Here is a 14,347-nt window from a genome sequence, read left to right on the forward strand (position 1 = left end):
ATGGCCTCTTTTGCATTCTTCTGAGACTGATCATCTTCTATTTTAGTCAAACTTAGAATGCTTAATTGGCAACATTTGAAAATAATTTCTCCACGTTCTGTTCTCTTCCAATTTCCTTCTTTGCATTGAGTAACTTCTTGAGAATTAGTCAGTTTTGATTTTATGTGATATGAAGAGTCTCCATCTTAGATGCCTCAACTGTTTATTAGCTTTATTCTTTTGAGAGTGCCTTCTGAGAGTTGTACTGATTGGATTAAAGTGTCAAAAGTCTAAATGCTATCCTCCCAGCTGTTGAGTGAGATCCTCCTCTATTTACAATCAATCTCTTTCTTCAAGAGTATGACTTAAAAAGAAATATCAACTTTACTTACCTACAAAGCCAAAAACATCCTATGTGGAAAATGGATTTGGATAATAATTTCCAAGACTAGATTATTTTATAAGTGCTAAGAATTTTAGTAAGTTGAAAAACAACTTTACTAAAGTTAGCATTTATTAGCTGTATTTTTGTTAAAATGACATTTTATTAAAACAGAGACCTCGACAATCAGATTTAAATAAGTGCCCCTTCCTGGAATTCTCTGACTTGAACCCAACCCCTGAGACTGTTTCCTGGCAAGTTCTTACCTATTTTCCTATTTTCCACTCCCAAATTTGAGATGAACAACCCAACCCCAGCCAGCCTTTGAGAAGACAGTTGCTTCTATCCATCGTGCCATGGCCCCCGCAGGCAAGTGGGAAAACTGGTAGAAGAATGTGGGGACTTGACTCCTTATTCTGGCACTAATTAGCCCTACAGAACTAAGGAGGTAACTTAATCTTCCTGAGCTCTAATTTCCTCATCTGTAAAATGGAGACAATTATATCTCCTTTAAATACCCTAAGCATTTTTATAATAGCAATGATATTACATGTTCCTGACCTGCACTAAATGTTCTATAGGCATTATCATATTTACCCCTTTCAACAGTGCGTAGGTACTATTAATATTCTTTGGGGCACTATTTAGCATGGCCAGTGTAGATCATTGTCCTTCCTCAGCGGTTTGAACAACAGAAGTGGGTGAACCAAGTAGATAGATCGACAAAATGTGTCATATGTTTAGTGAAGCAGCAAAATGGACTCTGATGTGTATCACAGAATGGTCTAAACTTGGATAATTTCTCAACATCTCCACTGTAGTCACCACTGTCTTCAGCAGCATTGACAATTTCTGAAGTCTGTGATTACTTTGCTTCTCTTTGATTCATAATTACTGGGACTGAGACTCATCAGACTTCACTATGACCCATAAATCATTTTTATAGTGACTGATTTCCCTTTTTTAATTTTTGAGGCCTGGCATCAAACTCCTGAGTTTTGACAGTGATTTAGGCATGAAGAAGTTGACTAACCTCCCCAGGCCATATTTGGGAAAAGGTCTGTCAAAAGCAAACTTGGATTTAGTTATGGTTTCTTTTGTCCTCTGGCCCCTTGTACTCACTTCAGCAGTCACATTCATCTGGCTTAGCTTAGGACCCCTTTCTAGGGGTTTGGCTTCTACTTAATCCTTGGGTCATAAGCAATAGCCTGATATTGGCCCTCTGCTGTGGGTAGCCTCCACCCTCCAGGTGTACCCTGTGTTAAGTGACCTCAGCATCTCATGTATTCCAGACTAAGGCTTCCATTTTTACATATCTCACCTTTGTTCCGTGATCCACAATTTTCAAAAACATCTGCATGGGGTCTCTCGTTCTCTGTTTTTCTCTCCCTGTTCTTTCCTTTTCTTCTCACTTTCTGCCCCAAATTTGAGTATTTCTCTGATTATTAACTTTAATTATAAGTAATGCTATAATTTCCTAAAATAACTACTGGGATATCAGAACCTTTTAGGATAAACTTATCACCTGTATAAATAAGTCTTTAAGAAGGTGGGGGGGGGGGCACCTGGGTGGCTCAATCAGTTAAATGTCTGCCTTCGGCTCAGGTCATGATCCCAGGGCCCTGGGATCAAGTCCTGCATCGGGCTTCTTGCTCAGCGGGGAGCTCACTTCTCCCTCTGCCTGCCACTCCCCCTGTTTGTGTGCGCTCTCTCTCTGACAATAAAGAAATAAATCTTTAAAAAAAATTTATCACCTGAAGTTGAATTATACTTCAATTATAAAAACATATCTTATAGAATATTTACTTATATCAAGGAAAATTCTCAAACTATGTGCCTAGAGTACAAAAGGCTACATATTATTTTCTTGGTAATGTTTTCAGACTCAGCAACTGGAAAAATATAGAATTTACTTATATATCATTATTTCTAAGAAAGAAACTAACTTGGGTGCCTGGGTGGCTCAGTTGGTTGGGCGACTGCCTTCAGCTCAGGTCATGATCCTGGAGTTCTGGGATCGAGTCCCGCATCGGGCTCCCTGCTCAGTGTGGAGTCTGCTTCTCCTTTGACCCTCTCTCCTCTCACGCTCTCTCTCACTCTCTCTCTCAAATGAATGAAATCTTTAAAAAAAAAAAAAAAGAAAGAAACTAACTTATAGTTTTTTTATTTCCTGTATTTGTAATTATAAAATAGGTGGTTTTCCTCACACCAGGAAATAAACTTCCCCTATTATGATCCAAACATATTCTAGGAACTATCAAGAAACTCATTTTAATGCCAAGAGGAGTAGAGATGATTTTTCCCCTTACTTCTTTGTCACTCTCACACAGGACTTGATCAAAGTAGAATCATGTGTTGCACACCAAATGTTAATAAATGTGACCATTTTGACAAAGGTCAAGTTGACCTAATCCAATGAAAATGAAAACAATACCCTGTCTTAGCCCACTTGTTCAAGAGGAGAAACTGGGGTACTATGTAATGGTGCTACTTCCATTTTACCCCCATTAATCAATAGTCCTTGGTTCAATTTGACCAGCAGAGTGAGAGCCTATTGTGATCACTGCGCAGATAATTTGTGGTGGCAGTCAATGAAAAGATTAAAGCTACACATGGTCTTCCAGTTTCAGCCTTGCCACATAAAGGACTTGAAAGTTGTCACTCCTGTCCTCACAATAAGAAAAAGGAGAAAAACCAGAATGAGCTCAAAGGTAATGACTTTTCTTAGATCCATCAGAAAATTGAAGCCATGGGGTAAACTGCCACCCTGAGATCTGCAGAGACAGGAGAATACAGAGAATCACAGCTGAGATTAGCTTACTGAGGTCTAGTAGAACCAATAACTGGTAGGAACACTTAAATGGTAATTGTTAAAGACAAAATCGTTAAAGACAAATTGCTGTAGGTTGACTGAGGACTAGTGTGAGAATGAGAAACTCCTGGAAGCTGTATTTTTAGCAGGACCTCCCACCCATACTTCATCAATTTTACCTTTAGGAACCCCACCAGGTTCTCACAGAGAAGAGCCAAGAAAAGTTCTTTTATGGCTCTAGAAGGGGGTAGAAGAAAGTAACCATTTTGAAATACACCCTGAATATTCTTTATTAGAGCAAAGATTTTACCATAGCTTTATCCCACTTAGGGAGAAGGGTATTAATCCAACTGTAGAATCTTCCAGCCTTGTTGATCTCACCTAAGGGGATGAGAGAAAAGCACTTGTAAAGGTCACAGCTTACAGGCTCAGTAAGAAAAAAAAAATTAAACATAAGACTGTAGAGCATGCCCCCTCCCCCACAATTTATCACCAAATTAGCCATTCTAGGATAAGTAGAGTGGATGATAGCTGCAAAAGCTGCAAGAAACATACATTATTTCAAAAGGAGTTCCTAGGGGCTCCTGGGTAGCTCAGGCAGTTAAGAGTCTGACTCTTGGTTTTGGCTCAGGTTGTGATCTCACGGTCGTGAACTCAGGGTTGTTAGATCAAGTTGTGTCCAGCCCTGCATTGGGCTCTGCCCTCAGTGGGGACTCTGCTTGAGATTCTCTCTCTCCCTCTGCCCCTGCCTGAACTCACACTCTCTCTCAAGATAAATCTTCTTTTTTTTTTTTTAGGGAGTTTCTAGGGAAGCCCAAAGACAAAAGAGAAGACAAAAACAAGGATTGTAAAGGAATCTGAAAATTCTGGTAGCTATAGCTACAGAAGATATTAAGCAGAGTCCAACTCTTAGCTAAATTAACACAGTCTCATACTAAAGTTCTTTTACATTGGTTCTTTTTACTCATATGTCACATTTGCTTTTAATAAAAAGTTCCAAATCAAGCTAAAAGGTAAGAAAAAAATACATCCAGAAGAGACAAGGAAAGCATCAGGACCAGATTCAGGTACGATACAGACTTTGGAACTTTCAACAGGAAATTGAAAATAGCACGATTAAGGGGTCTAGAGGAAAAAGTAGACAACATGCAAGAGCAGATGGGTAACATAAGCAGAGCAATGAACACTCTAAGAAACAATCATAAGGAAATACTAGAAATTAAAAACACTGTAATAGAAATAAAGGATGTCTTTGATAGGCTTAGCAGTAGACTAGACAGGGCCAATAAAAGAACCAAGGAGATTGAAGATATGCCAATAGAAACTTTCCAAAGAGAAATAAAGTGAAATACAAAGATAAAAAGAGTGAAAAAAAATTAGAACAGAATATTCAAGAACATGGAACAATTTTAAAAGGTGCAATATATGCATAAATACCAGGGGGAGAAGAAAGAGGGCACAGAAGAAATATCTGAGTAACAATGTCTAAGAAATTTCCAAAATTAATGAACAGACATCAAATCACAGAAACAACAAAAACTACATCTAGTCATATCATATTCAAACTATAGAAAATGAAAGACAGAAAATCTTGAAAAAGCCAGATGGGGGAAAAAAAACCCACTTTATTTATAAAGGAACAAGGATAAGAAGTTTAATATGTACATCAGAAACTATGTAAGCAAGAAGAGAGTGAAGCAAGATATTTAAAGTATTGAAAGAAAATCCCACCAACCTAGAATTCTATACCCAGATTAGAATTATCCTTCAACAGTGAAGGATATGATCCAGATATGAAATTATCCCTCAAAAATAAAGGAAAAATAAAAGACTTTCTCAAAGAAAATTGAGGAAATTAATTTTTGGTAGACCTGTTCTACAAGAAATGTTAAAAGAAGCACTTCAAGAAGAAAGAAAGCAATATAAGTCAGAAATTCAGATCTATATAAAGAAAGAAAGAAAATCAGAGAAGGAATAAATACAAGTAAAACAAAATCTTTTTTTTAATTATACTTAGTTGATCTAAAAGATAACTGTTTGAAGTAATGATAGATTAGTTGTAAATGCATACTGCAATTTCTAGTGCAACCACTTACCAAATTGAAAAAAAAAAACATAATTAGTACTCTAAAAAAAAGACAGAAAATGAAATTATATAAAATTCTCAATTAAATCCAGGAAAGGCAGAAAAAGAAGGAATAAGATATAAGAAACATTGAACAAGTGCAACCAATAGACAATAGACACAGATATGGTAGATATTAATCCAACTGTACCCAATAATCATTTTAAATATGAATGTTCTCAGTACACCAAATAAGGACAGAAGATGGTCAGAGTGAATAAAAAACAACATCCAACCATGTTGTCTATAAGAAACTCACTTTATTATTTTTTAAAGATTTTATTTATTTATTTGAGAGAGAGCAAGAGTGTGAGAGAGCATGAGAGCAGGGGGGAAGGGAAGAGGCAGAAAGAGAAGCAGACTCCCCACTGAGCAGGGAGCCAGATGCGGGGCTAGATCCCAGGACCCTGAGATTATGACCTGAGCCGAAGGCAGATGCCTAACTGACTGAGCCACCTAGGCGCCCAAAAAACTCATTTTAAATAGAGTCACGTAAGTTAAAAGTAAAAACTGAAAAATATAAAAAATGCTGACTATCAATATAACTAATCAAAAGAAAGGTGGAATAGCCATATTAATTTCAGACAAAGCAGACTTCAGAGCAGATAAATTTCTCAGAGATAAAGAAAGGCATTACATAATGATAAAGGGGTTAATTCTCCAAGCAGACATAACAATTCTTAGACTCCATAAATCTAACATCAGAGCATCAAAATATACTATAAAAAAATCGATAGAACTTCAAGATAAGTAGACCAATCTACTATTATGGTTGAAGACTTCAACACCCTTCTTTTAGTAACTGATAGATAAAGGAGGCAGAAAATTAGTAAGGATGTAGTTGACCTGAACAGTGCTATCAATCAACTTGATCAAGTTTATAGACTACATTCAACAACAGCAGAATACACATTCTTCTCAGGCTCATATGGAACATTCAATAAAACAAACCATATTCCTGGGCATAAAACACACTTAAGAATTTAAGTGAATGAAATTTGAATAAAATGAATTTAAGTGAATAGAAATAATATAAAGAATATTCTTAGACAATGATGGAACTAAATGAGAAATTAATAATAGACAGACAGCTGGAAAATCCCCAGTTTCTTAATTGAATAACCACTTCTTACTAGCACATGGGTCCAAAAAGAAGTATTAAGAGAAATTAAGAAATATTTTGTTCTAAATGAAAACAAAATATAACTTAGAATTTGGGGGATGCAACAACACAATGCTTGGAGAAAAAATATAGCATTAAATTTAAATATTGTAAAAGAAGAAAGATCTAAAATCAATAATCTAAGCTTTACTTTATGAAACTAGAGAAAGAAGGACAATTGAAGCCTAAATCAGGCAGAACAAAAGAAATAAAAAATTAGAGCAAAAATCAGTGAAATAGAAAACAAGAAGAGGATCAACAAACTCTAAACCAACAAACTCTAAAAACTGATTCTTAGAAAAGATCAATAAAGTTGATAAAACCTCTATGCAGGCTAATCAAAAATAAGAAAGAAGGAGAACAAAAGTTACCAAAATCAGAAATGAAAGAATGGTCACCACTACCAATCTCATGAAGCTTACCAGGATAGTGAATACTATGAATAACTCTGTGCTTACAAATTCAATAACTTAAATGAAATGGACCAATTCCTGGAAAGTCACAAATGACCAAAGTTCACATAAAGAAAAACAGATAATATGAACAGGCCTATATCAATTAAATAAATTAAATCAATAATAATATTCCAAAAAAAGAAAACACCAGGCCGGAATGGTTTCACCAGTGAATTCTGTCAAACATTTAAAGAAGATACTATATCAATATCAATTCTTCACAATCTATTCCAGAAAATAAGAGCTAAGGGAATACTTCCTAATTCAGTGAAGCCAACATTACTCTAGTTCCAAAAACAGATAAAGGCATTATTACAAAGGAAAACTACAGACCAATATTTCTTTTTTTTTCAAATAAGTAAATAATAAACTTTTATTAGATGAATAAAGCTGTGTCTATTCTGTGGCCTTATATACCCTGCACAGAATTCTGTATGACTAAAAGCGACATAGACCAGAAAGGAACACAGACAATATACAGTAACAGTCACCTTACAGGCAATACAATGGCACTAAATTCATATCTTTCAATAGTTACCCTGAATGTAAATGGGCTAAATGCCCCAATCAAAAGACACAGGGTAAGACTGTTGAATCACAGATCTGTACCTCTGAAGCAAATAATACATTTTATGTTAAAAGAAAAAAAAAAAAGGAAGATAACAGGAGGGGAAGAAAGAAGGGGGGAAATCGGGGGGGGAGATGAACCATGAGAGACGATGGACTCGGAGAAACAAAGTGAGGGTTCTGGGGGGGGGGGGGGTGAGGGGATGGGTTAGCCTGGTGATGGGTATTAAAGAGGGCACGTTCTGCATGGAGCACTGGGTGTTATATACAACAATGAATCAGGGAACACTACATCAAAAACTAGTGATGTAATGTATGGTGATTAACATAATAATAAAAAAATAGAAAAAAAAGACACAGGGTATCAGATTGGATAAAAAAACAAGACCCATCGATATGCTGTCTGCAAGAGACTCATTTTAGACCCAAAGACACCTCCAGATTGAAAGTGAGGGGGTGGAAAACCATTTACCATGCTAATGGACACCAAAAGAATCCTTGTATCAGACAATCCTTGTATCAGACAAATTAGATTTTAAACCAAAGACTATAATAAGAGATGAGGAAGGACACTATATCCTACTTAAAGAGTCTACCCAACAGGAAGATCTAACAGTTGTAAATATCTATGCCCCTAACATGGGAGCAGCCAATTACATAAGCCAGACCAATATTTCATATGAACATAAAATGCAAAGATCCTTAAGTAAATATTAGCAAATCAAATACAAATTAAAAAATTATGCCAAGAGGCATGTATTTCAGGTGTGTAAACTGAATTAGTATTCAAAAATCAGACAATGGAATATATCACATCAACAAGATAAAGAAGACAAATGACATGACTGTATCAATTGAGGCAGAAAAAGTATTTCACATGCCTTTGTCATTTTAAAAACACCGAAAGTTTAATCCATGAAAGAAATATTGATAACTAGAATTTTTTAAAAAATCTTATGATAAAAATTCTCAGCAAACAGAGAAAGGGAAACTTTCTCACCTTGAAAAAGAACATCTACAAAACCGTACAGCAAACATTGTACTTAATGGTGAGAAGCAGGACACTTTCCTCCCCACTTAGATTGGGAACAAGGAGAGGATATCCCTTCCCTCCAACATTCAATCTCATATTGACTGTCCTAACTAGTGAAATTGGCTATAAAATAAAATAAAATAAAATAAAAGGCATAAAGATAGGGAAGTAAAAAATAAGACTGTTTTTGCTCACAGATGACATTATTGTCTATGCAGAGAATCCCAAATGGACAAAAAAATCTCCTGGAACTAATAAGTGATTATTGTAAACTGATGGGATCTAATTGCTTTCCTATATACCAGCAATAAAAAACTGCAATTTGAAATTTGAAAACACAAATACAATTTACAATAGCACTGTAAAAAGAAAAATGCTTTGGTATAAATCTAACAAAAATGTACAGGATCTACATGCAGAAAACCACAAGATACTGATGAAAGAAATCAATGAAGATCTAAATAAAAGGAGAGATATTCTATGTTCATTAGTAGATTCAATATTGTTAAGATATCAATTCTTCCCAAATTGATCTATAGATTTAATCCAGTTCTAATCAATATCCCATCAAGCTGCTTTGTAGATATCTACAAACTGATTCTAAAGTTTGTATGGATAGACAAAAGACCTAGAAAAGCCAAAACAATACTTGCTACAAAGCTACAGTAATTGAGACAGCATGGTATTGACAAAAGAATAGAAGCATAGATAAAACAGACAGAATATGGAGTCCAGACCAGATTCACACTACAGTCTTTGACACAGGAGCAACACAAATCTTTGACAAAGGAACAAAGGCAATTGAATAGAGAAAGAACAGTCCTATAAGCAAATAGTGCTGGAACAATTGGGCATCTGTATAAAAAAAAAATAACTAGACATCAATCTAATACTTTTCACAGATATAAATGATGACATTGAAAGAATGATCAACAGAAGAAAAAATTGATGTTATTCTTTTTTAAAATTAAAAACATGTTTTCTATGAAAGATACTGCTAAGAGAATGAAAATAAAAGCCACAAGCTGGGAGAAAATGTCTGCAAAACACATATCTGATAAATGACTTGTATCCAAAATATACAAAGAAATCTTAACACTAAACAGTAAGAAAACAACAGATCAATTAAAAAATAAGCAAGAGATTTGAACAAACATTGCACCAAAGAAGATATACACATGACAAAAAAGCATATGAGGAACATGATTTATCATTGGAAAATTGTAAAACAAAACAGCAGTGAAATATACTACACAGCTATGAAAAGGGCTAAAATAAAACAAAATTTAAAATTTAAAAACAGAAAAACCCCATAAAACTGAAAATACTGACAAGGATGCAGAACAAAAGGAATTCTTGTTCATTGTTGGTGGAAATACAAAAGGTGCAGCCACTTTGAAACATAGCTTGATAGTTTCTTACAAAGCTAAACATAATTTTACCATATGATTTAGCAATTGCCCTCCTAGATATTTACTTAATTTAGCTGAAAACTTACTTCAAACTTATGAAAACTTAATATTTATAGCAACTTTATTCATAATTACCAAAAACTGGAAATCACCAAGACATCGTTCAGTAAGTGAATGGATAATCAAACTGCAGTACATACATACAATGGGATATTATTCAACAGTATAATGAAGTGAGCTACCAAACCATGAGAAGACATGGATGAACTTTAAATGTATATTGATACGTTAAAAAGCCAGCGTGACAAGACGATATAGGACATGATTACAATTATGATGTTCTACAAAAGGCAAAATTATAGAGACAGGAAAAGATCAGTGATGGCCAGTAAGAAAGGAGGAGAGGAGGGTTGAGTTGGTAAAGCAACAAGAGAATTTATAGTGCAGTGAAAATTATTCTGGATGATTCTGTAATGGTGGACACATGATATAATGCATTTGTTATAATCCATAGAACTGCACAACAGATAGCAAATCTTAATGTATACTAGTTGAAAAAAAATGAATTAGGAGGTTCAAGGAAGTTCCCAGAGAGGAATGCAGATTGGCATAAGAGAATCTAACTGTATTATAAATGCATGAAACAACCTCACTGGGGAGAGTGGGGGTAAAATGTGCTGACGTAAGTAACTTTCAAAATGAGTGGAGTCTGAAAGACTAAAGGCAAAAAGAACTACACATAAGCATTATCCTCCAGTTGATAATATTGTTTCCCATGGGGATACAGGTTAACAATTCTGATACTGCCCTACATACATACTATAACTGAACAATTAAGAAATCGAATAGCAGAATATGAGAACCAGGTTTCTCACAGTTGGAGTGAGAGTTTATAGATAAGCAAGAGGAAAAGGCTAGAATAATTCATGTGCTGATGATGGGTTAGAGTTGGATACTTCAGTTTAGCTTAATATAGATATAGGTGGGTTCATATAGAAATATTTATAGAAATGTGTATATGCATATCTATATGCAGGCTAGTATGCACAGATCTATTTCCTTGGTTTGTCAGCTGAGAAGGCCTAAAATAAATGACTCCTGAAGAGCAGTGAACACACCAACACCCAGATCTTGGCTCCTAATTCCTTTCTCCAATAAAAGGAACCAGGGATCCTTGGAGGAAAGGCTAAGTCTGGGGCAGGAAATATATAAAATAAACTTGGAGCATCTTATAGTACCAGAACAACAACTACAGCAAAAACTTACATTAATGGGGGATATATCTGAGGGACATAGTGGTCACCTGAAAGAACCTCTAATGGTCAAAGCTGGAACAATTTGAGCAAAAAAGAAACAAAGTGGTATGGGATTATAATCCAAAGAATAAAATAAATAGCTATGAGTCCATACTGATATATATAAGTGATTGAATCAATAAATAAATGGGGGAGAAAAACAAATCTCTCATGCAGAAGAATTCCAAATAATTTATATAGGCACTTCACTCTCAAGAAGGTGGAGCAAAACTCCCTGCTCTTTAATTGTGAGCTACACATAGTGTGACTTCCTCCAAAGAGCGCAGAATGGAAAGGAGGGAAAAAGAGTAACTTCATAGTGGAAAAACCTGACAAACACTACCTTGGCCAGGTAATCAAGGTCAACTTCCACAGTCATAAATCATGTTGATCTTATGTATCCTTAATATGTTGTGATGAAAGTGGCTCTTCACCTTTGGGTTCTTCCTCCCCAAAATCCATAACTCCTATTTAGTCATGAGAAAAACATCAGATAAAATCCGATAAAGGGGCATCTAAAATATACCTTCTCAGTATTTCCTCAAACTGTCCAGGTCATCAAAAACAAGGACAGCCTAAGAAACTGTCACAGCCAACAGGAGACTAAACATGATGACTAAATGAAATACATTGTCTTGGATGGGATCCTGGAACAGAAAAAGGACTTTAGGTTAAAACCTAAGAAAATTTGAATGAACTGTGGACTTTAGTTAATTACAGTGCATCAATATTGGTTCATTAATTTTAACAAAAGAATGATACTAATGTAAGATGCTAATAATAGGAAAAATTGGGTATAGTTATATAGGAATTCTTTACACTATCCTCTCAATTTTCCTGTACATCCAAAATTGTTCTAAAGAAACAAAATCTATTAAAAGAAATTGCCTGGCACTTACTATCTTATTGTGAAGTGGAGCATGGAGTACACAAAGGCCTAAGGTGTAGGGCAGTATGTAGAGAGTGCTATGTTCATGGCAACCCTCTAAGGAATAGAAGGACTGGAAATGGTGAAGGAGAATTTCTAATTGGGAGGACCTGTGAATGCATTTTAGAAGAAAAGAAGTTTGAACAAAACACTACATCAAAAACTAATGATGTACTGTATGGTGACTAACATAACATAATAAAAAAAAAACTTTGAAAAGTTAGAAGATTTTTGATAGAATTAAATAAAGGAAGGATCCTGAGCCATTCCAAATGGAAAACAGCATGAACAAAAGTATGGAACTGGAAAAATCCAATGAGTATTTGAGAAAAACAATTACAGACTGGCTGGAGGACAAGCTGGTATCATCAAGAGTAGTTGAAGTTAAGTCAGTTTGGGACTGAGTATAAGTATCCAAGACTAACAACTAAGGGCTTTGTTTAAGAAGTGAAAATTTCTGAGTGAGGAAAGGATACTGAGTGGTCCTAAAAGAAGAAGGATCTGGAGATGGCAGCATGAATAGAAAAAGGGGAGGGGTCATTTATATGGCCACTGCTGCATGTCCATGGGATGGCAAGAATATGAGAAAGGATGGCACAGTGAGATGGAGATTGTGGAGGGAGATAAATGAGGAAAGAAAAATCAAGATGTGCAGATGAGGAAGAGATAACAGGCTATGGCAGGCACTGCTTTTTGCTTACCTAATATTGATTCTCTTTCATCTTCCTTGCTAACTGCAAACCACAATTTTGTTGAGGGTGACAATGTTTTTAGTTAAAAATATTGCTCAGACTCCTTTGCCTCTGAGAGTGCCATGTGATCCAGTTTTAACCAATGAGATGTAAAAAGAAATCTAACAGGAGAACATTTGGTTTCCTGATAAAACAAGACAGTCTGCTAGCACCTCCCTTTTGTCTCCCCCCACCTCCCTTAATTCCTGAAAGGAACGTAGATATAATGCCTAGAGTCATAGCAGCCGTCTTGTAGAAAAGAGGAACAATGCTACATACTAAGGATGAGACATGTTCTCAATACCATTGTACAGCTCTCTGGACCTCATTTTACATAACAGGGAAACTAAATATTTAGGTAAGCCAGTGTGGTTGGATTTCTTTTACTATCTTAAACAGTCAAAGTTCACCCTAAGAATTTTAGCCTAACAAAGTGATAAATAATGTCTTGTTGATTCACAATCTACATCACAAGTGGAGTTGGGGCCAGGCCATTGTGCATCATTAGGTATATTTTCACTCAGGTTGGAAGAGCCTGAAAGTGCTTTGTACACTGACACGTTGGGTCCACTGCTGTCTTTACTATAAAAGTTACCACTTCTCAAACGACTTCAAAATTAAATAAGCTGTCATTCATCCATGTCCATACAGTAGTGGTAAAGAAAAGGGAAAGCTATTCTCTAAGAAAGCTGGGTCCTTCTGGTTATAAATGAGGGGGGCCCATGAGAAAAGGAATGGTTTGCTTGCCTGACTACTGTATCACTTGGGCTTCCCCTCTGCCTGTCACATATGCCATCAGTATGCATTTGTTCCCGGTGTGGACCTTTCAAAGGAAGGGCACACAGAATGGCTTATATGAATCTAATTCACTCCATATTTTCTTACACCTGAGATGCTAGAGCCCAGCAATAATCATTATTACTCAATTCCTGGCTTCAGTCCTTAACATTTCTAGTAGAAAAAGGAGTATATCCTGACATCAGCCACCAAGCTATCTCTTACACAAGCTGCAGTAAATACATTGAAAGAGATTTTGACTATTTTGCAGTATTACTTACACCTGTTGGGAAGCAAGCAACACACGAAGTGCATCACAATCATTAATTACTTAATTCAGTAAATATTTATTGAATACCTACAATTTTCCTGGCACTATTTTAGGGGCTGGTGACACAGAAGTAAACAAACATACAAAAATCATGCCTTCATGGGTTAGATGGAAAATAACCAAATAAATAGGTAAAATATATAGTGTGTTAGAGATTATGTCTCTGAGAAAAATACTATGAAGAGTAGAGAGAGTGAATATTGAACAAAGGAAGAGTGGATAGTGCAATGTTAAATAAAGTGGTTGTTTGTATATCCCACATCTTTGGAAGGAAGGAAGGAAAGAAGGAAGGAAGGAAGGAGGGAAGGAAGAGAAAGAAAGAAAGAAAGAAAGAAAGAAAGAAAGAAAGAAAGAAAGA

General features: G+C 35.6%; 1 long non-coding RNA gene across 1 annotated transcript in view; it reads right to left on the reverse strand.

The window, feature by feature from the left end:
* Positions 1-3,456: 3,456 nt before the first annotated feature.
* The window catches only part of LOC116635489, a 361,321-nt gene continuing 350,430 nt past the window's right edge, over positions 3,457-14,347 (reverse strand). The window contains exon 5 of the long non-coding RNA XR_004300177.1: positions 3,457-3,554. This is a non-coding gene — a long non-coding RNA (uncharacterized LOC116635489). The remainder of the gene's footprint in view (positions 3,555-14,347) is intronic.

This window comes from Phoca vitulina, unplaced genomic scaffold (genome assembly GCF_004348235.1).
Source record: "Phoca vitulina isolate PV1807 unplaced genomic scaffold, GSC_HSeal_1.0 scaffold11, whole genome shotgun sequence".
Lineage (NCBI taxonomy): Eukaryota > Metazoa > Chordata > Mammalia > Carnivora > Phocidae > Phoca > Phoca vitulina.